The 26,572-nt window shown below is 44.2% G+C and overlaps 1 protein-coding gene across 2 annotated transcripts in view; it reads left to right on the forward strand.

The window, feature by feature from the left end:
- The first annotated feature begins 1,257 nt into the window (after positions 1–1,257).
- SPECC1 (sperm antigen with calponin homology and coiled-coil domains 1) overlaps positions 1,258–26,572 on the forward strand; it is a 177,731-nt gene continuing 152,416 nt past the window's right edge. The window contains exon 1 of one of the 2 annotated variants that reach the window (XM_038759917.1): positions 1,258–1,274. The gene's annotated coding sequence lies outside the window, so the exon portion shown is untranslated. Of the gene's footprint in view, positions 1,275–4,999; positions 5,104–26,572 lie in introns of those variants that run through there. The other variant, XM_038759916.1, reaches the window with a different exon arrangement.

Raw genomic sequence — 26,572 nt, forward strand, 5'->3', positions numbered from 1 at the left:
GCGCTCATTAAATACGATTGATTGATTGATTTTAGACTGTGAGCCCACTGTTGGGTAGGGCCTGTCTCTAGATGTTGCCAACTTGGACTTCCCAAGCGCTTAGTCCAGTGCTCTGCGCACAGTAAGCGCTCAATAAACACGATTGATTGATTGATTTTAGCCTGTGAGCCCACTGTTGGGTAGGGCCTGTCTCTAGATGTTGCCAACTTGGACTTCCCAAGCGCTTAGTCCAGTGCTCTGCGCACAGTAAGCGCTCAATAAATACGATTGATTGATTGATTTTAGACTGTGAGCCCACTGTTGGGTAGGGCCTGTCTCTAGATGTTGCCAACTTGGACTTCCCAAGCGCTTAGTACAGTGCTCTGCGCATAGTAGGCGCTCAATAAACACGATTGATTGATTGATTTTAGACTGTGAGCCCTCCGTTGGGTAGGAACCGTCTCTATATGTTGCCAACTTGTACTTCCCAAGCGCTTAGTCCAGTGCTCTGTGCATAGTAAGTGCTCAATAAATACGATTAATTGATTGATTGATTTTAGACTGTGAGCCCACTGTTGGGTAGGGCCTGTCTCTAGATGTTGCCAACTTGGACTTCCCAAGCGCTTAGTACAGTGCTCTGCGCATAGTAGGCGCTCAATAAACACGATTGATTGATTGATTTTAGCCTGTGAGCCCACTGTTGGGTAGGGACCGTCTCTAGATGTTGCCAACTTGGACTTCCCAAGCGCTTAGTCCAGTGCTCTGCGCATAGTAAGCGCTCAATAAATACGATTAATTGATTGATTGATTTTAGACTGTGAGCCCACTGTTGGGTAGGGCCTGTCTCTAGATGTTGCCAACTTGGACTTCCCAAGCGCTTAGTCCAGTGCTCTGCGCGCAGTAGGCGCTCAATAAATACGATTGACGATGATGATGTTGGATGAATGATGATAATGATGGTGGATGAATAAAAGCCCTCCCTCTCCACCCACGTGGTCAAGGACGGGCCCCGCCCGGCGCGCGGGGGGCGACGGGATTTGAAGTCCGGGGCGCGCGGGGGACGACGGGATTTGAAGTCCGGGCCCCGCGGGGCGCGCGGGGGACGACGGGACTTGAAGTCCGGGCCCCGGCCGGACTCCATTTCCCAGGGAGCACCGCGAGCCGCGCCGCGCCGCGCTCTCCGGCCCCCCCCTGCAGGCTCTTCGGAGCCGGTGCGGGGAGGTGCGAGTGGTTGGCCGCAGAGCATCCGCGCGGCGCGTGCAACCTGCGGTTGCCGAGGGGCCCGGCGCGAGCAGGTGAGGGATGCGCGTGCTCGGCCCTCGCCTCAGGCCCCGCGGGAGCGTTTAGGACGCCACCGGATCAAGGCGGTGCCCGGGGGGCGAGGGGAGGGGGCGGCGGCTCCCAAGCGCTCAGTACAGTGCTCTGCACACAGTAAGCGCTCAATAAATACGATCGATCGATGGATGAGTGCAGAAGGCGACGGACTCCAAGGGCTGAGGCAACCGGGAGAGATGGAGGAGGCCCCAGGAGGAGACGCTCCATATTCCCCAGCACAGCAGAGAACAACCTTCCACTCGGAAATAACGCTCATCATCATCAATCCTATTTATTGAGCGCTCACTGTGTGCAGAGCACTGGGCTAAGCGCTTGGGAAGTCCAAGTTGGCAACCTGGAGAGACAGGCCCTACCCAACGGTGGGCTCACAGTCTAGAAGGGGGGGGGGGGACAGAGAACAAAACCAAACATACTGACAGAATAAAATAAATAGAATAGAATGGCATTTATTTAGCGCTGACTATGTGCATAGCAATCACTCGTATTTATTGAGCGCTTCCTGTGTGCAGAGCACTGGGCTGAGCGCTTGGGAAGTCCAAGTTGGCAACCTAGAGAGACGGGCCCTACCCAACAGCGGGCTCACGGTCTTGGAAGGGGGAGACGGAGAACAAAACCAAACATATTAACAAAATAAAATAGAATAGATATGTACAAGTAAAATAAATAATCAATCAATCAATCAATCGCATTTATTGAGCGCTTACTGTGTGCAGAGCACTGTATTAAGCGCTTGGGAAGTACAAGTTGGCAACATAGAGATACGGTCCCTACCCAACAGTGGGCTCACAGTCTGGAAGGGGGAAACGGAGAACAAAACCAAACATGTTAACAAAATGAAATAAATAGAATAGATAGGTACAAGTAAAATAAATAAATAGAGTAATCAATCAATCGCATTTATTGAGCGCTTACTGTGTGCAGAGCACTGGACTAAGCGCTTGGGAAGTCCAAGTTGGCAGCCTAGAGAGACGGTCCCTACCCAACAGTGGGCTCACAGTCTGGAAGGGGGAGACGGAGAACAAAACCAAACATATTAACAAAATAAAATAGAATAGATATGTACAAGTAAAATAAATAATCAATCAATCAATCAATCGCATTTATTGAGCGCTTACTGTGTGCAGAGCACTGTATTAAGCGCTTGGGAAGTACAAGTTGGCAACATATAGAGACAGTCCCTACCCAACAGTGGGCTCACAGTCTAAAAGGGGGAGACAGAGAACAAAACCAAACATATTAACAAAATAAAATAAATAGAATAGATATGTACAAGTAAAATAAATAGAGTAATCAATCAATCAATCAATCGCATTTATTGAGCGCTTACTGTATGCAGAGCACTGTATTAAGCGCTTGGGAAGTACTAGTTGGCAACATATAGAGACAGTCCCTACCCGACAGCGGGCTCATGGTCTAGAAGGGGGAGATGGACAACAAAACCAAACATATAAACCAAATAAAATAAAGAGAATGAATATGTACAAGTAAAACAGAGTAATACATCAATCAATCAAGCATATTTATTGAGCACTTACTGTGTGCAGAGCACTGTACTAAGCGCTTGGGAAGTGCAAGTTGGCAACAGAGAGAGACAGTCCCTACCCAATAAATATGTACGAACACATATACAGGTGCTGTGGGGAAGGGAAGGAGGTAAGACGGGGGGATGGAGAGGGGGACGAGGGGGAGAGGAAGGAGGGGGCTCAGTCTGGGAAGGCCTCCTGGAGGAGGTGAGCTCTCAGTAGGGCCTTAAAGGGAGGAAGAGAGCTAGCTTGGCGGATGGGCAGAGGGAGGGCATTTCAGGCCGGGGGGTCTGTTCTAAGCGCTGGGGAGGTTACAAGGTGATCAGGTTGCCCCACGGGGTGGGGGGTGGGGGGGGTGCTCACAATCTTAGTCCCCATTTTCCTGATGAGGTAACTGAGGCCCAGAGAAGTGACTTGCCCAAAGTCACACACCTGACAGCTGGCAGAGCCGGGATTCAAACCCACAACCTCCGACTCCAAAGCCCGTGCCCTTTCCACTGAGCCACGCTGCTTCCATCATTATTATTATTATTGTTGTTGTTTCTCGGGGGACAACTGATCACCTTGTAACCTCCCCAGCACTTAGAACAGTGCTTTGCACGTAGTAAGCGCTTAACAAATGCCATCATTATTATCATTATTATTATTGTTTCCCGGCGGACAACTGATCACCTTGTAACCTCCCCAGCGCTTAGAACAGTGCTTTGCGCGTAGTAAGCGCTTAACAAATGCCATCATTATTATCATTATTATTATTGTTTCCCGGCGGGCAACTGATCACCTTGTAACCTCCCCAGCGCTCAGAACAGTGCTTTGCACATAGTAAGTGCTTAACAAATGCCATCATTATTATCATTATCATTATTGTTTCCCGGCGGACAACTGATCACCTTGTAACCTCCCCAGCGCTCAGAACAGTGCTTTGCACGTAGTAAGTGCTTAACAAATGCCATCATTATTATCATTATTATTATTGTTTCCCGGCGGACAACTGATCACCTTGTAACCTCCCCAGCGCTCAGAACAGTGCTTTGCACATAGTAAGTGCTTAACAAATGCCATCATTATTATCATTATTATTATTGTTTCCCGGCGGACAACTGATCACCTTGTAACCTCCCCAGCGCTTAGAACAGTGCTTTGCACGTAGTAAGTGCTTAACAAATGCCATCATTATTATCATTGTTATTATTGTTTCCCGGCGGACAACTGATCACCTTGTAACCTCCCCATGAACAGTGCTTTGCATGTAGTAAGTGCTTAACAAATGCCATCATTATTATCATTATTATTGTTGTTTCCCCGGGGGACAACTGTCGCCTTGTAACCTCCCCAGCGCTCAGAATAGTGCTTTGCACGTAGTAAGCGCTTAACAAATACCATTATTATTATTATTATTGTTTCCCAGCGGACAACCTGATCACCTTGTAACCTCCCCAGCGCTTAGAACAGTGCTTTGCACGTAGTAAGCGCTTAACAAATGCCATCATCATCATCATCATTCTCTGGAAATCTCAAGCCCCTCGGCCCGGCGTGGGGAGAGAAAGGCGCAAAATAATGCCCAGCGGCCCGCCTTCTGAGGCAGTTGGACAGCCTCTTCTAATAATAATAATGATGGTATTTGTTAAGCACTTACTATGTGCCAAGCACTGTTCTAAGCGCTGGGTTGGATACAAGGTTATTAGGTTTTCCCACGTGGGGCTCACAGTCTCAGTCCTCACTTTACAGATGAGGGAACTGAGACCCAGAGAAGGGAAGCGACTCGCCTAAGGTCAGTCAATCAATCAATCGTATTTATTGAGCGCTTACTGTGTGCAGAGCACTGTACTAAGCGCTTGGGAAGTACAAGTTGGCAACATAGAGAGACAGTCCCTACCCAACAGTGGGCTCACAGTCTAGAAGGTCACCCAGTTGACAAGTGACGGAGCCACGACCTCTCACTCCAAGGCCGGGCTCTTTCCACTAAGCCACGCTGCTTCTCCTTCTGAAAGCCGGGGGGAAAGTGTGCGTGTGTTGGGGGGTCTCCTCCGCCCTAAAGGCAGAGCAAATGTGTTAATGGGCCTGTGGGACGTGAGGAAGAGTGGGCTCTCCAAAGAGTGGCCCTGCTGCTTAACCCTTCAGGAAAGGCCCAGGCCCTGACGTTGCCCGTGCCGGGATGTTGGCCTCGGGCCTGAAGAAACTCCAGGTGCCTCGCCGCAATCAGTCAATATTGGCCCAGCACCCAGGAAGAGTTTGGCATCGCCCTGCAGGCATGAAATGCAACCAGGTGAGGGGCAGTTTGGCCAAGCGTTGTATTATTTCAAAGCAGACTCAGTGCCAACACAATCCCTCCGGCTATTTAGCAGATTTCACTTCATAACCCCCCGGGCAGATGGTTTCGTGCCAATGGCTTTGGAGAGAACGCTTTTGCTCCTATTGATGGGAACTGCCTTTTCTACCAAATGAGCCAGAAGCCCGGGCTTCGATTTCTTAAGATTTTTGCACGTGTGGGTAAGTCGGAGCGCCGAACTGCTAAACTTATGTAATAGGTAGCGGCTGTTTTTTTTTTTAAATTATAGAACTGTGTATCCAATCCTTGCCCTCTACTGGATTGACTGTGTGGGACCAGTTAAATTATTATCCGTAATTGCAGTAGCTAAAGAAGCCGGAGATAAGGTTATAAACTGTGAGCCGTCGTAGCCAAACTCAAACTGAAAAATTTGTCCCAACTGTTTTTGCCCCTACCAGACTTTTACCAAAGCAGATATCTGGTTGCCATTTCAAAAAAAAACCACACCATACAATTTAGATATATACTTGAGATAGTAAAGGAAGAGGAAAACGTGAATTTGCTAGGATTTGCCCGGGGACAGGATTTTATTCCTAGAATGAGAGTAGATGAGGGATTAGATGGGGCCATCTTTGAGCTGGAGCCTATTCATTCAGTCATTCAATCGTATTTATTGAGTGCTTACTGTGTGCAGAGCACTGTACTAAGCGCTGAGCCTGCAGATTTGTCTTAAAGGAAGGTAAATTCACTTAATCAATCAATCAATCGTATTTATTGAGTGCTTACTATGTGCAGAGCACTGTACTAAGCGCTTGGGAAGTACAAATTGGCAACATATAGAGACAGTCCCTACCCAACAGTGGGCTCACAGTCTAAAAGGGGGAGACAGAGAATAAAACCAAACATACTAACAAAATAAAATAAATAGGATAGATATGTACAAGTAAAATAAATAAATAAATAAATAAGCCCTACAGGGTGTTCTAGCCATAAAAGACAGCGAACGGGGCTAGCCCGGAAATTGTGGTTTCTCAGGGCACAGAATGGGACACGTGGCTGCAGTTAGGATGACTTTATCTTAAAGGAAATATTTCTCGAGGACAACTGCATTCTACTTATTCTGGTTTGTTCTGGCTTTACTTGTTACGCGTTCAATTCCCCGAGTTATAGCAAAAATTACGAGACCCCTCCCAGTGCTTTGCACATAGTAAGCGCTTAACAAATGCCATCATTATTATTATTATTATTATTATGTGAGTGTCATCCTTAATAACAGCCTATGGAACAGGTGGAGACACAGTCTTTCTGGTGTTGCTCAAGAGGATTTGGGGCTTTGGTGATTTTTTTGTGGCCACAGGCAATGCTTGTTCCCTCTGCTAGCCGTTTTGCTTTCCAGGCTGTTGGTTACATGGGGGCTGGGTGACGGAGCGTGGAAGGCTCGTTGCAGAGTACATCTTCTGTTTTGGAAAGCACGTATTTTTCCTGGGATGGGGATAATATTCCTTCAGCCTCTTTCCCCAGTGATTCTATGGGTCACCGAGATACTGATGGAAAGAGCTCAATCCTGGGAGTCAGGAGACCTGGGTTTTAACCCAGATACTCCAGATCCCGGCCTCGTGACCTTGGGCAGGTTGCATAGCTTCTCTGGGCCAGTTTCCTCACCTGTAAAATGGGGATTAAATAGTTGTTATCCCTTCCCCTTAGACTGTGAGGACTGGGAGCGGGGACTGGGTACAATCTGATTATTCCAAATCTACCCCAGCACTTAGCACAGTGCTCAATGCAGAATAAATGCTCAACAAATTCTATTATTATTATTACTACTACTAATAATATTATTTCTAATAATAGATCGGGTGGATGGGTTCCTTTGTTGGTGAGTGCCATTTTTAGGCCATGTCTCTCAAAATTTTCCCTTTCAAGTCATTCAGTTTGCAGCACCCACCCAGTTCTGCATCTTGTGAGCACCATTTCACGGTCAGGCCCTCTTCAGCCATTTAACGCTTAAGGAGCTTCTCGGGCTGATGTGAATTTGTCTGCTTTAAGACAACGTGAAAGAAGGCGGCTTCGACCCAGATTTTCCCAACTCCTCTGTCCCGCCTGCCCAACTCCCGTAGCCAGTCTCCTCCACTCAGGGAGCCAATACCAGCCCTTCCATCTCTGCTAACTGGATCCAAGTGACTCTATGTTTGCTTCTAGCCACTCTGGAGCCACTCCGGAGACCAGCACTGCAGCATAAGTAAAGGCATTTCTGCTCCTCAGACTTCTCCCCTTCCCACTCTTACTGGGGCAACGCAGTAAGAGGTTTGGAGCCAGTCTGGCCCTGCCTTTCTCCAACTTCCCAAGCCCTAAGCTAACGGCTACATGAGCAGCTGAGCCGGGATCGATCTTTTGGCGCAGGAGACCTTAGTGCCCTTCAAAAGCGCTTCGGGCAATGCTCAGCAACCAACCCGGTGGACGTCAGGGCTAGAAAATTTCCCCTTCTAAATTTATTTGGGCTCAGAGTGGAAGAGGCATTCTTTCAACGGCACTAACACATATGGGTGGAATTTCACCATCAAAAATGTCTTTGTCGACAAAAGACATCTCTGAGGCTCTCTTACCTGCACTTTCTCGGCCCTCGTTCCCTTTAAATGTACAAATTGGTCTCGTGTGACCGGAGGGTATTTTCAATCAATTAAACATAACTAGAAAGGAGATAGGAATCTACATTTAAAATATTGATGTGAGCTGAATCTAATATTGAACCAATGTAATTGCAACTCAAATTGAATTCAGATATTGATATATTTCCTTGATTAGGGCTCTGGTAGTAGAGCTCTAATAGAGAACTTTAAAAACAGGGACTCACGTGGCCAACCTGTTTAAAAGATGTCAAATTCTGCTTCCTATTTATTGCCAAACCTAATACTTCATCATCATCAATCATCAATCGTATTTATTGAGTGCTTACTGTGTGCAGAGCACAGTACTAAGTGCTTGGGAAGTACAAGTTGGCAACATATAGAGACAGTCCCTACCCAACAGTGGGCTCACAGTCTAAAAGAGATGGAAAAGGAGGAGGAAAGGAGATGGGAAAGGAGGAGGAAAGGAGGAGGGAAGGAGAAGGGAAGGAGAAGGGAAAGGAGGAATGAAGGGGAAAGGAAAGGAGGAGGGAAGGAGATGGGGAAGGAGGGAAGGAGATGGGAAAGGAGGGAGGAAGGAAGGATAGTGAGACAAGTAACAGGGGTTAGAATATGGTAGCATTATTGCCACCTACATCGTGCATTCCCAGCCAAAACATGAATCAAATAATAGCACTCTTTTTGTTCCTGCTGTGTGCAGAGCACTATGCTAAGCACTTGAACCGTCTCCTACTGATCCGAGAGTTAATACTTTAATATGATCAGTGATATTTATTGAGTGCTTACTGTGTGCAGAGCACTATACTAAGTGCTTGAACAGATACATTTCAGTTCAGCTTGTACAGCTACTTTTGTAGAGTTGCTAGAAAAGCCGTGTCTTCAGAGCTCCTATAACAACTGTGCTATACTCTGAATAGAACATATAATGATATGATGGATTCTCCTGTCAAAAACGATCAGATTAGATTTGGGAAACTTCAAGGTCACTCCCTTGTATGATTACTTTTACTTCAAGCGCTTAGTACAGTGCTCTGCACACAGTAAGCGCTCAATAAATATGATTGAATGAATGAATGAATCTCCAAAGGCAATCCCTTTTACTGCCTTCAGTTTTAGAGAGCGTTTGACTGCATTGAAGACTTGAATACCATAATTTAGTATCTGGGTGAGTCTCCTGCACGATATTAAATTTGAGTCATGGATATAAAACTGTTGACTGAAAATTCCATTAAGTTCTACTTCCATGTCTAGGACTTTCCCAATGAAAATCTTTGGTCATATGGTAGGGAATCCCTGGAACACCTTGACATATTTCAGTTTCCATCAGGTTTGCTGTCAGCTCGTAGCACCTGGCTGTATCGCAAAACTGTTTGCAATCTTCGGACACTTTTCTTGGGTGAGTTTTTAGAGTGCAGTCATCCACATATAGCAGTTCTTGAATAAATAAGTTCACCTGTGGTATTTATTGAACACTTCCTAAGTTCTAAACACTATACTAAGTGCTTGCGGGTGTACAACAGACGCAAGATATGTTCCCAGCTCTCAGGGAGCTTACGCTCAATTGGGGGGAGATAAAATACTTGTTATGGGCATATAGTGGGAGCAGGAGAACGAAAGTAGCACAAATATGTTAGGATGAAATAACTGAAGAAATAATTGAATGTACGTATAACTATAGACATAGATGTGCAGATTTTTAAAGATTGATGACCATTATTGTCTCTGATGGTGTTTCTAGCCATCTGACACGGAAAAGTTTCTGGGAGAATGGAAACATATTCTAATATCTGTGTCCAGGTCCCCTCCAACCTTGCTGTGTGAAATAAATTGCATAACTTAGTATAAGCGTATAGTACAGTGCTCTGCATGAAGTAAGCATTCAAATACCATTAATTGATTGGGCCTTGCATGCACTCCTGCTTTCCTCATGAGCAGTGGGGATTGGATCACACAGACAGGGCACTCCCGATGATTAGCCATAATCTTGTGAAGCAAGCAATCCATCAGTGGTGGTTGTTGAGCACTTACTGTGTACTAAGCAATCTCATTAATGAACGGCTCAGAGCAGCCAAGATTTCCTGAGCAATTTACGGAGTCCAGATCTACTGGTGGAGTCAAATGCTTTCCTGCAGTCAGTGTGGCGAGGCCTTGGTGGTGCTCTCTGCATTTTTCCTGAATCTGACGTTCCACAGAGATCAGGTCCGCTAGGCCAGGCTTCAATCTGTATATATGTATATCCTGTATATATGTACATATTTCTTACTCTATTTATTTATTTATTTTACTTGTACATATCTATTCTATTTATTTTATTTTGTTAGAATGTTTGGTTTTGTTCTCTGTCTCCCCCTTTTAGACTGTGAGCCCACTGTTGGGTAGGGACTGTCTCTATATGTTGCCAACTTGTACTTCCCAAGCGCTTAGTACAGTGCTCTGCACACAGTAATCGCTCAATAAATCCGATTGATGATAATGTTGATGATGGTGATGATCTGAAACTGACACATGGTTTCGGAAGTGTGCAGTCACCAATATTCTTCAGTATCCAGTCCTAAAGAACCCAACCTAGGGTCTTGTTCGCAATGGAGATTACTAAAAGACGGAATGAAACCCTGCCCTCAAAGATATTTTTATCTTTGTTCTAAATTGTAAATACTAGCAAAGGTAGAATGGGCAACTTTGTACTGTACAGATAGACACTAGTAACAAGTTCATTCAGTTGTCTTCTCTATTTAAGCTTCTTGATTTCTTATATATAGCAGAGTCTCCCAAAAAAGATTCTTCCTGCTTCCCAGTTACCATTTTTTTAAACTCCAGCTGTAGGTTGTCCTTTCGTTCTCTCAGTATATATTTATTAAACTAATTTTTAGAGTTATTAGATGACATTCCTCGCAGTGGTCTATCTGTGTGTGCAAGTATGAATTAGCTGCACAGACATAGATAAATTAAATTCACAAATAACTCAAAACTCATTTTTGCCAATAGTTTTAATTTACTTCCACATGAGATATTTGACTAGAGCTGCTAAATAGGAGCAGATTGACTGATGAAAGTTTCACCCTTTGCCTTATTCCTACCTATCCATTGTTGGAAGTCTTATTCAGTAGGGAAATAGCCTAAGGGTGGGAAGAGCACAGGGTTTCCATAATGAATTCCTAAATAATGAATCAGAGAGTGGGAGGCTCTGAAACCCAGGCTCCCAACTTTCCCATTGTACTAACCCATCCCCTATCAGTCTACTCTGAAAGCTCCTTGGCTTACCAAGTCAATTTAGCGGTCATTGGTGCAGTTAACTGTACTATGTTTTACTCTTCCAAGCACTTTAGTACAGTGCTGTGCACACAGTAAGTGCTCAATAAATATAATAATAATAATAATAATTATCATCATCATCATCATCATCGTATTTATTGAGCACTTACTGTGTGCAGAGCACTGTACTAAGTGCTTGGGAAGTACAAATTGGCAACATATAGAGACAGTCCCTGCCCAACAGTGGGCTCACAGTCTAAAAGGGGGAGACAGAGAACAAAACCAAACATACTAACAAAATAAAATAAATAGAATAGATATGTACAAGTAAAATAAATAAATAAATAAATAAATAGAGTAATAAATATGTACAAACACATATACATATATACAGGTGCTGTGGGGACGGGAAGGAGGTAAGATGGGGCATAATAATAATAATGATGGCATTTGTTAAGCGCTTACTATGTGCAGAGCACTGTTCTAAGTGCTGGGTATATATAATTGATTGATTAAAAGGTTAAATGGTAGGAAGGGATTAAGAAATTCAGAAAATCAAGGATACTACTTGTCCAATGTGATTTGAAACCAGGGTTTTGTTTAGCCATCTATCTGTTGCAGCACCTTCTCCCAAACCCTACCCTTGAATTCTGAGGTTTCCGTTGGAGAATATTTACCGCAGCTACTCCTTCCTACACAGTTCTGGGCACTGCTCTGGCCCAAGATCTGGTTACCTCCCAATTGCATTACTGCATCAGTCTCCTTACTGGTGTCCCTGCTCTGTCAGCCTCTCCTCTCTTCAGTCTATCCAGCGCTTCATTGCCTGGATCATCTCCTCTAGCCACCACTCCGAACACATCCCTCCTGTCCTCAAAACCGCCGCTGACTACTCACTTCTCTTGTTGAAAAACAATACTTGTCCTAAAGCTGTCCTTTAGCTAGCTCCTTCTCTCCTTCCACTCTTTTCTTACACTATATTCTAGTTCTCCCTCTTCACAAGGCCCAAGCCAACCTCATAGCTCTACCTCACTGTAGACCCTCTGACCCTTTTCCCATACCCATCCCCTGCAGTGAATTGCCTCTCTATTCAAATCCATCAAACCAAGTGCCTCCCCATTTTCAAAGTGCTCTTTAAAAACAACAAACATCTCCTCTTGGAGACATTCCCGACTACTACCATCCTCCATGAACAGTTCATCCCATTAGTCATCCGTAGAACTTTCATGTGTATTGGTTCATTTATTCCCACATGTTCCTTTTTTTTGGCTTTCTTTTACCAGTTGAATATATGTTTTCTCTTGCATTCTCTCTCACTGCTCCTCGAGAGCAGGGACTATGTCTTTTATTCTTATTGTATATTCCCAAATGTTTAGTCCAGTGCTCTGCATGCAGTGAGTTCTCAATTAAATGCTAATGAGGCAGGGAAGAGAAATGGTCACTGAGGCACCAAAACGTGACCTGTGTCTTTGCTCTCTTTTGTTCTTTCTTTTCAGTTTAGTGGTAGAAGGGGCAAATGTTCACAGCAGAGGCAACCCAATCTCAAGTCTATCACTGAGAGAGAATGGAAGATGACGGGAAGACCCAAGTAATTGAGATAGCTGTGCCTTGCCTGCCTTTTTCGAGAAAGATACTCCACAGGCATGATTTCCTTTGATTTTAGAGCATCCTAGGACCTGTTTCTGTTTGCATTTAACTGGCTCTGGGTCAGGTCATTCATGTCTTTCACGTCCTCTGAAACGCCCCTGTGTTCCTAATGCAGTTCCCTGCACACAATAGAGGCTCAATTAAGCTGATTGACTGACTGACTTTCTATGTTTATTATGTGATTTTGCTCTTTCCACAATATGTCTGCCTAATAGGTACATCGTATTCTTGAAATAGAGAGGGGCTGTCTCTAGATGAAAGTTTATTTTGCACTATACCACGCCATCTGTAATGTCTTTGTTTCAGATGTCTTTAGCTTTCAGCTGACTCACCCTGCTGTGTGTCATTAAGTATTCACACTGTTCTCTGTGTTGAAATGAGTAAGATGAGTGGTGCTCAAACCCAGATACCTAATTATTAGGTGGCAGGTCCATTTGTAATTGGCAAACTTCATGTGAAAAATAATTAATGTTTGAGAAAGGAGTTACATGAGTCAGCCCCCTTCCACTGATCTTTTCACATGCTAGTAGTAAATCATTGCTACTTAATCTAGATCTGGTTTTCATTGGATATAACACAGTTGTATCTATGATGATCTTAGAGAGGGCCCCCTTGCCAGGTATCCAGTGTACTTCAGGACTTAATAATAAATAATTATGGTATTTAAGTGCTTACTATGTGTCAAGCACTGTTCTAAGCACTAATAATCGAGTTGTCCCACGTGGGGCTCACAGTCTTAATCCCCATTTTACAGGTGAGGTAACTGAGGCACAGAGAAGTTAAGTGACTTGCCCAAGGTCACACAGCAGACAAGCGGTAGAGCCGGGATTACAACCCACGACCTCTGACTCCCAAGCCCGTGCTCTTTCCGCTAAGCCATGCTGCTTCTCAAGATTTGAGATTTTAATCCCCATTGTTCATATTCTCGCCTTCACATTCTCTTCTCCCTATTTCCCTCTCCTTCTTTCTCCCTCACAGTGTCTCGATCTTCAGTCTGCACTTGCTGTTTACCCACCCCTAAATGGGATGTGGTGAATATTAGAACTTTTGGGCATCTGAGGGAATGTGGAAGAGGATAGAGGAGGGGACGAGGAGGCTTGTGTAAGAGTGTAAGTGTGCTTCTGAAGTTTAGCAACTTTTATAAATATCTAGAAGGGGTTGGGGAAAGTGCCCTGCCATGACAAGACTTCCTCCGGTGAACAGGCACCTGGTAAATTGTATTGGCAAGGTGTATTTTAATGCCTGTGTCTGCTGACAACATGGCCACATAAATAGGGACAGAGATGCCTCCAGTGGGAAGCGAGGTTCAAGAAACAGATGTGCAGATGGGTTGGATTCAGAGGTTCAGGAGCCATTAAGGCAGTCAACTGTAAAGGGTCAGAACCATGTCACCCTGACTGTTGGGAGAATGTCTAGAGGAAAGCTATCCTGTGGTCTTCAATCTGGAGAGGAAGGAATAAAAATCAGAGGGCAAGAAAGGGAAGAGGAACTGTTGAATTTCATTGTGTTTAATGCTCGCTTTGAAATACGTTTCTGAAAACTAAGTCACATCTTGTATCATCATCAATCGTATTTATTGAGCGCTTACTGTGTGCAGAGCACTGTACTAAGCACTTAAGGTAAAAGCATCTTGCATATATGCCTACATTTTTTGTAAAGTCAAAATCAAGGTTAAAATAAGGGATAGCTACCTGAAGAGTAGGAGATATCGAATTGGGAGAAGGCACCCCCGCAAAAATATTGGTGGGCGATATTTTTGTCAAATCTGTTTGCCCGGCTGGGATAATGCGAATGGAACTATGATCAGCATATTTATAAAATCTTGGTGCAACTCTGAACTGGATATCCAAATGACAGAAGCTAGTTGTAAATGGTTTATGAAAGTATGCCTTGCAAGTGTAGCACAATACACCTCACACACTGTGTTCTTTTCAAACCAACCTACTCACTGTGCGTCATGCTGGTCTGTTCCACCACCGACCTCTTGCTCACTCCTTCTCTTCTGCTGAAGCACCCTCCCCCTTCCCATCCGGCAGACCACTGCTCTTCCCATCCTCAGAGCCCTTCTGAAATCCCATCTCCTCTAGGAGGTCTTCCCTGATCAATGTCTCCTATCCCCACTCTACTTCCCACCACTTCAACACTTCTGCTTCACATAAGCATTTAAAGCCACGTAGAGCATGCACATAGAGAGATTTTGAGTATGTGCATGCATGCGGCGGTGCTGTTACTTGTAACAAATGCTGCCCATGCAGGTTGGAAAGACTGAAATTTAAAAGAGAAGGATGGAACACTACAGCTGACAGCACCTTTGATTTCTTCTCCCATTAATATCGTAAACTCCTTGACGGAAGGGATCATGTACTCTCCCAGATACTTAATACAGTGCTCTGCTTACAAAACATACTGTTGATTGATTTGATTTTCCAGCTTGCTGCAAACATTCCCTTTTTACTGCTTCTGACCCTGGCATCGTATCCCTCCCCCAAATGCAGTTTTGATAAGCTTTCCTGCATTGTTATTGGTTTGTATCTATCATGTAGCTATCCAAAATTATTAGTTATTCAAAGATGCACTAAGCCCCCTTTATGCATTTTGAGTGGGAATTGCAATAATATAGAAAACTGAAGTGTCAAAATTCTAAGTGTATGGTATTGTCCTTGAGCCCAACTCTTCTCCTGCCATTTTTGCTGAGGAAGCCAGAAATGGAGGGGAAATGAATGGGAGTAGACGAGGATGGGGAATTAAGAAAGTCAAGGAATCCTCTTACCCCATAATTCTCTTCCTACGCAGATATCCCTTTCATCTCCCACCTGTTCAGGCATTCAGTTTTGATGAGTTTCAGTTGAATACCTATCTCAGGGGACCCGCTCACTTCGTAAAGATGTTTAAATATATCTGCATGAATGAAGGCCTAATTTTACCTTTTATTTTGTCTAATTCTGGTGAGACTCATTGGAGACGTAGTTAGGCTCCCAGACAAGAGATTGATTCCTTTGGGCAAGAAATCTGATCAGGAGGCCTCCCGCCTAAATCACTTCCAAGACCTTTAGTAATTTTTGAGTGTCTTGGGGACATTGAACCCATTCAATCAATCAATCGTATTTATTGAACGCTTACTGTGTGCAGAGCACTGTACTAAGCGCTTGGGAAGTACAAGGTGGCAACATATAGAGACAGTCCCTACCCAACAGTGGGCTCACAGTCTAGAAGGGGGAGACAGAGAACAAAACCAAACATATTAACAAAATAAAATAAATAGAATAGATATGTACAAGTAAAATAAATAAATAAATAGAGTAATATATATGTACAAACATATATACATATATACAGGTGCTGTGGGGAAGGGAAGGAGGTACGACGGAGAGGATGGAGAGGGGGAGAGGAAGGAGGGGGCTCAGTCTGGGAAGTCCTCCTGGAGGAGATGAGCTCTCAGTAGAGCCTTGAAGGGAGGAAGAGAGCTAGCTTGGCGGATGGGCAGAGGGAGGAGGGCATTCCAGGCCCGGGGGAGGACGTGGGCCGGGGGTCGACGGCGGGACAGGCGAGAATGAGGCACGGTGAGGAGATTAGCGGCAGAGGAGCGGAGGGTGCGGGCTGGGCTGTAGAAGGAGAGAAGGGAGGTGAGGTAGGAGGGGGCGAGGTGATGGACAGCCTTGAAGCCGAGGGTGAGGAGTTTCTGCCTGATGCGCAGATTGATTGGTAGCCACTGGAGATTTTTGAGGAGGGGCATAACATGCCCAGAGCGTGTCTGGACAAAGACAATCTGGGCAGCAGCATGAAGTATGGATTGAAGTGGGGAGAGACACGAGGATGGGAGATCAGAGAGAAGGCTGATGCAGTAGTCCAGACGGGATAGGATGAGAGCTTGAACGAGCAGGGTAGCGGTTTGAATGGAGAGGAAAGGGTGGATCTTGGCAATGTTGCGGAGCTGAGACCGGCAGGTTTTGGTGACGGCTTGGATGTGAGGGGTGAATGAGAGAGCGGAGTCGAGGTTGTGGGCTTGTGAGACGGGAAGGATGGTAGTGCCGTCAACAGTGATGGGAAAGTCAGGGAGAGGGCAGGGTTTGGGAGGGAAGACAAGGAGTTCAGTCTTGGACATGTTGAGTTTTAGGTGGCGGGCAGACATCCAGATGGAGATGTCCTGAAGGCAGGAGGAGATGCGAGCCTGGAGGGAGGGGGAGAGAGCAGAGGCAGAGATGTAGATCTGGGTGTCATCAGCGTAGAGATGATAGTGGAAGCCGTGGGAACGAATGAGGTCACCAAGGGAGTTGAATGGTATTTATCGAGCATTTATTGTGGGCAGAGGGCACTGTACTAAGCACTTAGGAGAGTACCAACAGATTTGGTAGATACGTTCCTTGACCACAATGATTTTACAGTCTAGAATTGAGTCAAGTTCCTGCCTTTCCATGGATAAAGGTGCAGATTTCTTGCCCAAAGGAATCCATCATTATATCTGTGCTCACTGCCGTGTGACTATTCCAGTCCTAATATTCTCTGGGTTCCCTTTTCTTTATCTGGGAAAGGAGTCTAGGATACTTACTGATGTCATAGAAGTGTATAAAAGCGTAATAAGAGAATGCTTATAAAGAGCTTTGAAATCGTTGAATAAAAGGTGCTATATAAGTACAAAGTCTGATTACTAGCAGTAACTATAAAGGAAGCTTGGCTTCGAGGTCTGGCTACATTTTAAGAGAATGGGAAGTGAATTCCATGTAATACCAACCTCATATAGAGAGGAGAGTGTAATAATGAAACTCAGCTGCGAGTCCAGAGAATGTGCACACTTTGAAGGCAGTGGGTCTGTAACACGGTTCAATGTGAATGAGCAAAGGACATGATAAAGGTTTCCCTGAAATGCACATTGCTGTGCGGTTTTTAAAAAAATGCCGTGAATACCAAATAAGGGAGCCAAACCAAGAGCAATAGAGATGAAAATTCAAAGCAGAATATTAGCCGTGACATGTTGTAACTATCAAATAAAAAGACTGCACTGCAAAGAAAGCAGCTGGATTCCCTTTCTCTTGGCAAAGCTGGAGGTATGTGAAATTTACATTCCCAAACATTAAACATATGTCATGGCCCAGCTTCACTCTTAATTGGTGTAATGCTGTCTTCTGGAGAGCACTTTTTTAAATAAAAACCTCATCATGTCCCAGGTTGGGGTTTAAACTCCTTTTCCGTAACGATCAAAGCCTACCACTGAAACTGAACCAGCCTTCCTGAAGGTGGAGTGTGAAGAAGATGAAGAGCTCTTGCCAAAGCAGAAGTTTTAGATCTTAATTGATCTTGCAAAAATGTAAAAGGGTTGCGTTAAACCCAGTCAATCAATGAGTGGTATTTACTGAGCACTTACTGTGTGCAGAGCACTGTGCCAAGCGCTTGGGAGGGTATGATATGATGGATTTGGTAGACACGTTCCCTATCCTCAACACCTTACAGTGCAGAGTGGAAGGTTGCTGTGGCCACACTTGCCTCATCAGTTTTGTTAACTGTTTCCAAAAAAAAGACAGAGAAGAATGAACCCAGGACTCTGCCCAGGGAGGAAATGATTGTTTTTCAGAATAGAACTTCAGCCCCCGCTACCATTGCTTTGTTTATCAGTAGCAAGTTAATCCTTAAATCAGTACATTTGTAGGCAAACTCGTCAATTCCTTGCCAGATTGTCTTTTTGTTATTTCCTGCCTTAATCCCCTATAAAAACTGCAGTGGATGATTTTCATTCCACAAGGAATATGACCAAGCAACTTCATTTTAATGGCTCTACAAACTTTATAGAGCATATAGTTGAGTTTCTTCATAGAGTGGGTGTATTTTTTTTATATATATGTGTGGCTTCTCCTGAACATTTTAAATAATAATAATTATTATGGTATTTGTTACTATGTGCCAGGCACTGTACTAAGTGCTGGGGAGGGTGCAAGCAAATTGGACACAGTCCTTGTCCTGCATAAGGTTCACAGTCTTATTCCCCATTTTTCAGATGAGGTAACTGAGACACAGAGAAGTGAAGTGACTTACCTAAGGTCACACAGCAGACGTGGCGGAGCCGGGATTAGAACCCTTGACCTTCTGGCTCCCAGGCATATGCTGTATCCACTACGCCATGCTTTTTTTTTTGTCAGACAGATGTTATTTGATTGGTCACTCTTCGTCCAAGTGCTTCTGGGATTATCCTTCTGTTAGGGTAACTTCTCTGTGCCTCAGTTACCTCATATGTAAAACTGTGAGCCTCACATGGGACAGGGACCATGTCCCACCTCAGTTGCTTGTATCCAACCCAGTGCCTAGCACATAGTAAGTGCTTAACAAATACCACAATTATTATTATTACAGGGTGGATGGAGCTTGGCTCCTGAAAGGCTGGATGGGGCCACTCTGGTCCTCAGAGCCCCGTGGAGCCCTGTGAAGGGGGAGATGTGGGTCTCTGGATCCTGCCCACCCGGCCCAAGAGCCCCAGTATTTCAGGTGAATGATTTTGGAGGCTACCAAATACGTTTGGCCTAAATGACCCCCCTCTTTGGTCAAAGTGAGCATGCTATCCTGCAGGAAGCAACTAGTGACCAAGAAACTCTAGCCATCCAGCTCTCCTAATTGGAGAACACTATATTTAGAGGATGAGACAATCCCTTCTGGGCAAAGGAACAAATTAGCCTTTACTGAGGGCCTGAGGTCACTTTAAAACCAAAAGGCAACACCCAGGGAAGTTCAGTCTCACTAATAGACCCAAACATGTGTAAAGCTTGCCAACAGGGAAGCCTGGCTCTACCATCTCCCCTTCAAAGCACTCAGGTCGCCAGTATATTCAGGTTGGTTTTTACTTCATAGGGCTTTGCAAGTCACCCAGGAGCTTTGGAAATACTTCATAAATTAAAATAAATTGCCATTTAAAAACCTTCACTAACTCCAGTACTTTGGGAGAAAAATACTGATAGAAGATTTCAGCAGAATGTACTTAGAAGGAAGCTAGCTACCTCTTTTTGAAGGCACAATGAGTAGCAGAATAGAGGTGAAGCCAGGAATGCAGACTATAAGCTCTAGACTCTAAGCTTGTTGTGGGCACGGAGAGTGTCTGCCAACTCTGTTGTATTGTACTCTCTCAAGTGCTTAGTACGGTGCTCTACACACAATAAGTGCTCAGTAAATAGCATTGGTTGACTGAATGGCAATATACCTCATTAGGTATATTTTTGGAGGGCTACTGGGGCCAAGCAGTCCCTTCCCCATCTGTTAGGGTTTAACATTTTGGTGAAGTCAGAGATACCAAGAAGAAAAGTATTCAATTTAGACTTGATTAAAACACACAGAGTAGAATTAAAATGTAATGACACCCTTGGAACTATAATTCTCATTTCTTAGAATGTATAGTTTCTTAAAAAAAACTTTCTGGTTAATCTTTTTGGAGCACCTTTGTAATTGTCTATGTATGGAAAGTGAACTCTCTAGAACTGGGTCTACATTTTTAAAAAAGACAGTTGTAGTGCTTTTGTATCTGATTCAGTAAATACTTATTGAAAAAAAATCTTACTTTTAATCATTTATAGAATTTCATGACCAGGAGATGGAGACTTCTAGAGCTACTCAGAATATACTTTTAGACCTAAAAGTATTTTTCCACCTAAATGTACTTGAAATTACGGGCCCTGAGAATTGCTTTTGACACAAATTTGCATTTTAGTTTACCCTTTTTTATTTGTTTCAACATCTAATAGGGGATAGCATTAAGAGAGAGGCACTTTTAAAATAGCCATGAACACTCATGGTCACCATGGAAACTGTTAAACTGGACTATTGCTGACGGAAAGTTTATCATAGTTCACCGTTTGCCACCTTGTTGAGGGGGTCACATTTTGGCCAGGTCAGAAATATCAAAATATCAAGAAGAAAAATATTTCATTTTAGGCTTGATTAAAGCACATTTGGCAGAAAATATGACTGTGGCCTTAGAGCTGTATTTTCTTTTCACAGAATATGTAGTCCACATCCATCAGCAATACAGCTTGTTTTGTGTTCCCTGATCCCCCATCCGCCCAAGCTTTCTCAACTCCAGCTGAAAAGAGTATTTTAGAGGTGATGAGGCCAGAAGGTGCAAACTGAGTTGGGGTGAAACAGCAGTCGAAAGTCAAATAACCCAAACTTTGAGGGATTTTTGAGTTTCTGTCCTGAAAGCATTAGATAAGCTGTTTGCGTCAGTGCTGCATTGCAGTCTCTTGTCATGTGGTCCTGCACTGACAAGGCGAGGGAGAATTAGTATTGAAGTTTTGCCCTGTAATTTAATTGCAAACTGTAGTCACCGTAAAGGGCACCCCCCACCCCCACCCCCTCAGCCTTTCTGGGAGACCACAGACAATACCAGTGAGTCTGTTTAATGTGGGATATACTGGGCAGGAATGTTAGGCTAGAATCAGACACCGCTTGACCATCTCTTTGGACCACTGGTAACACTAGAAATATGACATAGCTTTATTCACCATTTTTAAGGAATCAAATGATCAAAAATATTTTACTTTGGAAAACCAACTGGAGTTAGTTCATTCTTGTACTTACACTTTTCACTCCTTGGATTCTTAAAAAATAACCCTTGATTGCCTTCTCTAGTCCAGGGTCCGCAATTGTGCAGATGAGCCAAAAAAAAAAGAAGCTTTTATAATAATAATAATGATAGCATTTATTAAGCGCTTACTTTGTGCAAAGCACTGTTCTAAGCGCTGGGGAGGTTGCAAAGTGATGAGGTTGTCCCACGGGGGGCTCACAGTCTTCATCCCCATTTTACAGATGAGGGAACTGAGGCCCAGAGAAGTTAAGTGACTTGCCCAAAGTCACACAGCTGACAAGTGGCGGAGCCGGGATTTGAACCCATGATCTCTGACTCCAAAGCCCGTGCTCTTTCCACTGAGCCACCCTGCTTCTCTGAGCACTTGGTGCCCAAAGAGCCAATCGAGCAGTTGAAATACACATTTCTGAAACTTGATTCTGGTGATGGAAATATTAAATAATAATTTAAAGTTATTTTATTGCTGTTGTCTAATACAACTTAGAGAGAGGGGGAGAACGATGAGGAGAAAGGCGAGAGAAGGAAAGACAGATCATCATCATCAATCGTATTTATTGAGCGCTTACTGTGTGCAGAGCACTGTACTAAGCGCTTGGGAAGTACAAATTGGCAACATATAGAGACAGTCCCTACCCAACAGTGGGCTCACAGTCTCAAAGGAGAAAGAAATGGCAAACTTATTCCTGTCGACTTCATTTGGGAAGAGGGAAGGGTGGATGACAGGCCAGGAAAGCATCATGACTGTTAACGTTGTTGCCGACTCACTCTCACTGTCTTCCTCCTCCTCCTTCTCTTCCTGTTTCTCCTCCTCCCTCTTCCCTTGTGCCACCACCACTGAACTGGCCCATGTTGGAGGGTGAACCTTCCTAATCGCCGGTGCCCATGGAGACCACGTGTGCTCTGTGCACGAGGTGCCTGGCATGGAAGCCGTACTCGCCCCCTACCCCAATGCTTCCCTGTTCAGTGTGCAGAAGCAGCATGGCTCGGCGGAAAGAGCCCGGGCTTTGGAGTCAGAGATCAAGGGTTCGAATCCCAGCTCCTCCACGTGTCTGCTGTGTGACCTTGGGCAAGTAACTTAACTTCTCTGCGCCTCAGTTACCTCATCTGTAAAATGGGGATTAAGACTGTGAGCCCCACGTGGGACAACCAGATCACCTTGCATCGCCCCAGCGTTTAGAACAGTGCTTTGCACATAGTAAGTGCTTAACAAATGCCATCATTATTATTGTTATTATCCCACCCCCAGTTGCTATCAGCTCTTTTGACGTTTAGCACAAAGACTGCTCCTGCCCTCTGCCCTGGTGCCCATGGGGCTGAGTAATCCCTTTCCTGCCCAGCTTGGCTGCTCTGCATGCGAAGGGAGCCATAAGGGGATAGTTTGTTGTCAGGAAAGGGTCCACCTGTATATATGTGTATATGTTTGTACATATTTATTACTCTATTTATTTATTTATTTATTTTACTTGTACATATCTATTCTATTTATTTTATTTTGTTAGTATGTTTGGTTTTGTTGTCTGTCTCCCCCTTTTAGACTGTGAGCCCACTGCTGGGTAGGGACTGTCTCTATATGTTGCCAACTTGTACTTCCCAAGCGCTTAGTATAGTGCTCTGCACACAGTAAGCGCTCAATAAATGCGATTGATGATGATGATGATAAGATGCCAAGCCCTGCCCTAGGCCAGTCGGCTAAAGCTCACCCAGACTCTTCTCCCCTGCTCACTTTTGGCAACTTTGAGAAGCAGCGTGGCCTGGGGGATAGAACAGGCTTGGGAGTCAGGAGGACCTGGCTTCTAATTCTGGCTCTGCCATTTGTCTGTTGGTGGACCTTGGGCAAGTCACTTAACTTCTCTGTGCCCCATGTGCATCGTCTGTAAAATGAGGATTAAGACTGTGAGCCCCATGTGGGGACATGGACTGTGTCCAACTCAATTAATTTAGTACAGTGCCTGGCACATAGTAAGTCTTAACAAATGCCATAAAAAAACCCCCATCAAACCTCTTGATCTCTGGGCCTGTCTGGATTTAGGATTGATGACAGATGTGTTTCATTATCCTACCTTTCAGTTCTTCTCTGTCTTCCCTGAGCTGCGCGTAGACATCTCTCAAACTCATCCTCAGTGTCGAATGGAGTGCCTTCCTCCCTTTGGGCTAAACTTCAACCTTAAATATAAACAAGCAGTGAGACCATGAATGGTTGTCCATCTAAAACAGTTTGCATAGTAGCAATTAAAGCTCCCAAATTCATTTAAATATTGTGGACAGCTCCCTTCTTCCGTATCAACACTCGTCACTCGCTTCACCCCAGCTCACATTCTTTACTCCTCCCAAGCTAACCTTCTTACTGTATCTCACTCTTAACCCTCCCAATTTCAACCTTTTGTTCAGACCCTTCCCCCTCCAGGTAGGAAGTTCCAATTTGAAATCTGTTAGACCGTAGCTCTTGCTACCTTTAAAAGCCCTCCTGAAAACTGACCCCCTCCAAAGGGCATTTACTGACAAATTTCCTCTTGCCAGGGCCATCTCCTCTAAATAGCCACCGTTTTGTACCCTGAATACATCAATTTATGTACTTTATTTATTTTTCTATATTTTGGTATTACTGGTTGTACCTATGTTTCTCTTCTGATTTCACTGTGGGTTTATACAACTATAAACTCCTTAAGAGCAGGGACAATGTACCTACCTTTATTGTAGTCTCTAAAGTACCTAGGTATGTAGTATTGATTGGATTGAATGTATAGTTAAAATCTGTGTTCCTCAATTGCCAAATTATTGGTTTCTTAAAAAATAAACCATTGCTCCGAAAAAGTATCCGGGAATTAAGAAAATGGAACAGTTTTGCAGAAGTTGCGTTTCGGGCACTGAACTCACCTACAGTATTTTGAAATATATCCAGAGAAAAATTGGTAAAACAATATGACAGCAGCCAGGTTTGACCCTAGTAGTCAAATTCCACCACATGAATTCCATTGCAATTTGGCAAAGTAAATGCTGTTTACTTCTAAATATATTGACAGGTCACTACTAAAAGCTATAATAATGACTGTGTAATATTTCATTAACAACCTGAACCTAGCCTCCAAATCTTTGATTTTTTGGTATCCTTTCATAACATCAAACTTGGAGATTTGTCCATCATTGACTTTTACGTTTTGTGGCTTTAATAGGCTCACAGAGTACGAAGGGATTTGTGGTGCCTGGGATCCTGCGGGGCCTGCAGTGCCAAAGGGGCCTGCCTCTGATCCTTTTAGACTGTGAGCCCACTGTTGGGTAGGGACTGTCTCTATATGTTGCCAATTTGTACTTCCCAAGCGCTTAGTACAGTGCTCTGCACACAGTAAGCACTTAATAAATGCGATTGATGATGATGATGATCCCAGAAAGGAGAGCCCTACCTGCAGTTCCCTCACTGGCAACCGAACACTAGAGGATACTGGGAGAAACACAAACCCTGCCCCTCTTGTCACGTTGTTTTAGCTAGGAAATTACCCCCTTCCTTGCCCTTTTGAAAGCATGGGAAGCTTGTTCAGGCCCCTTTCCCTGGGATCCTGGGTCAGGACCCCCTGGACCAAACACATTGGGTGATCCAGGCAGGCATCTAGTTCCGGAGAAACACAGTCACATGAACCGTCTCCATTTCTCCCTATCTCGTTCTTTTATCAATTGTTCATTCATTCATTCATATTTATTGAGCGCTTACTGTGTGCAGAGCGCTTGGGAAGTACAAGTTGGCAGCATATAGAGGTGGTCCCTACCGAACAACGGGCTCATCAGCTGCTGGAGACTTTTGGGGAGTTTTCTGGCATCCTCTTTTCCTGTTCTTCTTGCAGTCTTTATCGTCACTCGTCTAAGGCTTTCCTCTAGTTGAAGGATAAGGAAAGCATTCATTTGGCTAAGAACAGTACTCAAAATATAAGCTGGAGAGGGTGGCTTGGAGCACCGTCATCTCTGGAGCTGGTTTGCTCCCTCAGCAGCAGTTTCAGTGTCTATATGCTTGAGATTTAGTTTTTGTACCTTCTAGGTTTTAGGCTCTTGCTGGTCCAGCAGGGATGGTATGTCAGCTGATGAGAGCGATCACACAGAAACACAAAGCTCTAAAGCAGTTGGCAGTGTTTATCCCTGATGCAGTTAAAAATTCAGGCATTCGTTCTGAGAATACTGAGTGTTCCTGTTCAGGTAGCAGAAGTCAGTTCTCTGACCATGCTGAATTTAGTATTGCTGAATTTAGAGACTCAAAAATAACAAGCCAGAGCAACCTGGTAAGATCTAGCTCTGTCTTCTCAAAGTTATGTCCTACGTAAGCATGGGTTTGTCTCTCAGGAATTTTAGTTCTGTCTTGCCTTCTCATTTTTTTAATTGCCCTAGTTCCTTTTGCTGTTGGCCTCTTGGCATCCGCTCTTGGTTCCTGATGACCATCCCACAATGCTCTGTCTGTAGTTCTTTTAGAAACCCCTTGCAGTTTGCGCTGACCCCAAATGCATCTAGAGCTCCAAACTTTGTGGTTCTTTTTTACCTTTTACAGTTTCATTGATTCCAACGTTTCACCTGGACTGTCTTTGGTACATGATTAGACATGTTCTTACTGGATGATAAATTGCATTAGTGATCCTTGACAATGTATTCTACGGAAAAATATCTGGCAACCTTCTGAGGCCCAGGAAACACTCCCAGGTTTTGGTTTGTCATCTTCAGGCTGCCGTTTCTTATGTCATGGTGTCTGTCACCCCATCGAGACTGTAACCTCGTTTTGGGCAGGGAACGTCTCTGTTATATTGTACTCTCCCAGGAGCTTAGTACGGTAGGCTTGAGCTCCGCATTTTGGCCGGATAATCTTGCACTTGGAATTTCTGCAGAAACAAGCACATCCAGTGGAGGCCTTCTTGTCTATTTACAATCCTTGTCAAGGGTGCATTTTCCCATCTGCGGCAGTGAGGTGTTAAGTGATTGTGACTGATGGTATAGGATGGATTTGGGATTGTGCCAATTAGGGAGCAGCTGGAACCAAACCTGCTCCCAAAGTACAGCAGGCAAAAACCCAAAGAAGGTTCTTCCTAAGCTGTCCATTCGAAAAGTCTATAAATGATGGCTTTAACCTTGATGCCTCTTCATCTGAATTTAGAAAGATCAATCCTTAACTCTTTCAAAATGTTGCTTTGCTTTCAACTCCGATTTTGAAGTCACAGGGCCCTGACTATTAACATTTCAAACAGATGGCAGTAGTCCTTTTAGAAACTAAAGCTCCCATCTGATGAATATGCAACACTTTAGTACTTATACGATAATGTTTCACAGTTGACCATTAATTGAAATGCCCTCAGTGGTTCTGTTTCTACAATCATGGGAGAAAGCACAAATCCTTTGATCTCAATGAAGAATGGCAACCTTC

Source organism: Tachyglossus aculeatus, chromosome 17 (assembly GCF_015852505.1).
Source record: "Tachyglossus aculeatus isolate mTacAcu1 chromosome 17, mTacAcu1.pri, whole genome shotgun sequence".
Lineage (NCBI taxonomy): Eukaryota > Metazoa > Chordata > Mammalia > Monotremata > Tachyglossidae > Tachyglossus > Tachyglossus aculeatus.